Source organism: Equus caballus, chromosome 5 (assembly GCF_041296265.1).
Source record: "Equus caballus isolate H_3958 breed thoroughbred chromosome 5, TB-T2T, whole genome shotgun sequence".
Classification (NCBI taxonomy): domain Eukaryota; kingdom Metazoa; phylum Chordata; class Mammalia; order Perissodactyla; family Equidae; genus Equus; species Equus caballus.
The window spans coordinates 36,816,565-36,820,216 of NC_091688.1; the positions used below are offsets into that span (position 1 = coordinate 36,816,565).

A 3,652-nucleotide genomic window follows, 5' to 3' on the forward strand; every position below is an offset into this window, starting at 1 on the left:
GGAGTGACTACTTTCCACCAGGCGTTAGAGTCTTCTCCTTGCATCTCAACCTGACTGAATCATCTTGGTCCTGTTCTCTCCCACATCTCTTTCTAGGGGCTATTTGAAGGTTAGGGAAATGTGAGATCTTGCTACTATAGTCTTAGAGTTAGAAAGGCCCTTAAAGATCTTCCAATCTAAGTGCTGCATATTGTCATATTGCTCTTCACTTGGCCATGATATGGTCTCACAGATTACAAAGAACTATCTTGGGTTATGATCGGAGTCCATTGGTGGTGTCCAGAGCTATGGGCCATAGAAGCACACACTGAGGGAAAAGGAGGGAGTCTGAGCCAGCTCTCTGCTTTTATTGTAACCTTTTGAGAGGGAGTGGAGTGGTGAACACTAAGTCAAAGTCTTTAAATCAATGCATTGTCATTGAGAGCATAGAGGCCAATTGTCCTTTGATGTATCTAGGAATTAAATGGGAGAAAATGAGCTGAAGGTGAGGTAGGAGAGAATTAGGTTAGACATTCAGAAGAAGTGGCATAGTGTAAACTACAACCAAAAGTGATTATGGAATCGTCTTCTCCAGGAGAATTTTGAAAATAGGTGCTGTTAACTTCGATCTGGGCGGGTATGGAAGCCTTTACATATAGGTATGGAGGGATGGCCAGTTTGATTATCCTAGGATGCCGCTAGCAAGCCCACACAGCTGAGAAATCCTCATTCTTTAAATTAGGCAGCCCTGGGAGCAAAGAATGTCAGAGATTTAGAGCTAGGGAAGGTGGGGGGAAGGGAAGCAGGTATTCACAAGGGCTGTGTGAGGACCATCTGTAATTCATTAGGGAGCTGGCGCTCTTACCCTCCTCCCTATATGTGCACACACTCTCTCTCTCTCTCTTTCTATCCCTCACACACACATGCATACACACGCACTCACTCACGCACACTCACCACTGTTCCATCTCCTCCCCCATCCTTAATTCTAGTGAAGATGCTGAGGGAACATCACATCAGAATCCCGGTATCTCCTCCCTAGGCTTGACAGATACAGCCCTCAAAGCTGAGAGGTGGGCCAGTCTCCCGGAGCCCAGCTTCCCTGCCGTCTCTGCCGCGGATCACACTGTTTTTTTACGGAAGCAGCTCCTTTGTCTCGGGGATCAGGGATTGAGGGTTTTCCTGAATCCTCCAGCTTTGCCAAGCCCCTGTCTGAGAATAGCTGGACTGGGATGAAACCACAGTGAGGGAGAGGGGGTGGAGGTAGAGATGGCTTCTGTTTTCTCTCCTGGGCTGGGTGCACTCTGCTTAATTAGCATGAGAATAGAGAGACTTTCTCCGTATCCTCCCTTAGGGATGGAGAGGAAAGAAGAGCAAAAGCTCTACCTCTGTCCTACTCCATCAGAGATTCTGGGACTGGGAAAATGACTACTGTCACATTCCTCCAATCCTCTGAAGACCCCCAGGACCCACGGTATTGAGAAAAGCTTTGATGGAGCCGGCTGGTGGATCTCCACTCCAGATTTTCCAGCTGTCCCTGTCCCCCCACCGCTCAGAGAGCAGGATGCTGAGATGGCTCGGTGATGCAGAAGGTATGTGCTTTTTCAGTTCTGGTGCTGATGCTGTGTGTGTGGTGAGGTCTCTGTGGCGCAATGGACGAGCGCGCTGGACTTCTAATCCAGAGGTTCCGGGTTCGAGTCCCGGCAGAGATGGTCACCTGGCAGGTGCCTCTTTTATTTTGTATGCTGTCATGCTAGGTTGGTAATTATATTTATCCCTCCCTGGGGACTCTGGGGAAGAGAAAGGAAACCCCTTTCCTTGGGAATCCTACCCCTCCTCTCCTTTTCCCTTCCCTCCCTCTTCATTCTTTCTCTGTTCCTCCCTGACTGATTTTCATTGTCTAGCAAAGGCTCAGATGTCTGCTGCATCTCTCTGCTCAGCTGGACTGACACAGCCTTTGAATTCTTCGCTTCACAGGGAAATCATTGGCACACCGTGATTGAGATGCCAAGCCACAGGTTCTGGGACCTCTATGGTTCCCTCCTTTTACCTCTGAGGACATAAAAAGGCAGATTGTCCCGTATACCAATGAGGAAATGTCCAGTTGTCCTCTACGGTAACACCCACCTTGACTGAGGCCCGTCAAGAGATGGAACGGGTCACACAGAAGATAATTTCTTGCATTATCTTTGTCAGCTATACTTTTGCATTTCCAAGCCTGGATTTTTTGTGCTAAAGCTCATCACTCACTTCCTTATCTACAAGGAGAGATGTAATGGTTGCTCTTTGTCTCAGTGGAATAAACCACACAGCAGCACACTAATTACCAGTGGCAGACAAACTTGTCCCCAGAAACTCAAAGGTCTTATACTTAAATGCTCTGTCTTGTGAAAAGTTCGTAGCCTTTCCTGCTTGCAAGACAAGCTTTCAGGGTTGTATCTGAATGCTATTTTCATAATTCCCAGTTTCCAACAAGCTCTCTTCTCACCACCTCTCTCATCCAACATTCACTTCTGTTCTCTTTCCCTGTCTCATCTAATGGACCACGTTCAGCAAGATTGGGAGCTTGGTGAGATTGGGAGGTAGCTTGGGTTTCTATTTTGGGCTGGTCTGGCTCTTTCTCTTCCTTGCCTATTGCAGCCTCTAGCCTGTTAGCTCGAGGGAGCTGTCCATGCCAGGAACTGACCTCCACCTCAGGTGAACCCAGGAAACCTAAGAAGACACACCTCTCCTCTGACAGCTGGGGAGTCAGCGTCTCTCCCACGTGGGGCTCTGGAGGGACGACCAGAGGAACAGGCAGCCATGCACTTGTGTTCTCAGGAAGCTGGGGTGGGGTGAGAGGGGAGCATTCACACAGGATTTAACCAAACCGTGCCAAGAGGTGGGAATTGATAGGGCAGACAGGAGGACTCTGGGGGGAGACTGATGTTTTTTAACTTTAGGACATGTGCACATTTGTAGCAAACTTAAACTCCTGAAATTCTTTGAAGTAGTACAGTACTTTAAAGGGACTTAATATTCTTGCAGTAAGAGCCAACATAGCCTTCAATTTCTGAATTACCTTGGTGGAATGTCAGTTTAGATATTAATTATTCCCTGGCAGCCCCATGGATATGCCCTTTGGAGAATACTGGTGTGGACCCGAAATTCCCGTGCAGACCCTCTTGGAGTCTTTCTTTTATTGTTAGCTCAGCTTATCATTGATATTTCTGCTTTAAGCTCTGGCCTGAAAGGAAAAATTAGTGTGTGTTGGGGTATGGAGTTGGGGGGAGTGTGAGTTTAGAGAAGGGGCATGTCACATTTTCCAACCAGATCCAGAATACTACGTCTTTCAAGTTCCCCCTGCATCATTCTATTGCAATGGGGCCACTCAATAGTAACAGTTCTGAGAAGTAAGGAGGTTGTCCCTCTGTCACTTAAAAGTCGGGACAAGGGTTTAAGTTCATTACAGCCCATGCTAAGGTTTGTTCAATTCTGGAAGCTTTCTAGGAATAAAGCCTTCATGAATTGTAGGGGCCGGGAGTTAGAGGTGGAAGCTGGGAGGGCAATGTGTGCCCAGAGGCATTGAACAGAGATTGATTCAAATGTTTGGTCAGAGTGCACTGTAGCCAGCTTCTTTAAGTGAAGTTCTATACCAGCGAGAACTAAAACCCACAGATAATCCCCTAGCCCT

General features: G+C 47.5%; 1 non-coding gene across 1 annotated transcript; it reads left to right on the forward strand.

The window, feature by feature from the left end:
* The first annotated feature begins 1,617 nt into the window (after window positions 1-1,617).
* Window positions 1,618-1,691, forward strand: TRNAR-UCU (transfer RNA arginine (anticodon UCU)). Its single transcript has one exon. It is a non-coding gene; the product is annotated as a tRNA-Arg (tRNA).
* The last annotated feature ends 1,961 nt before the right edge of the window (window positions 1,692-3,652 follow it).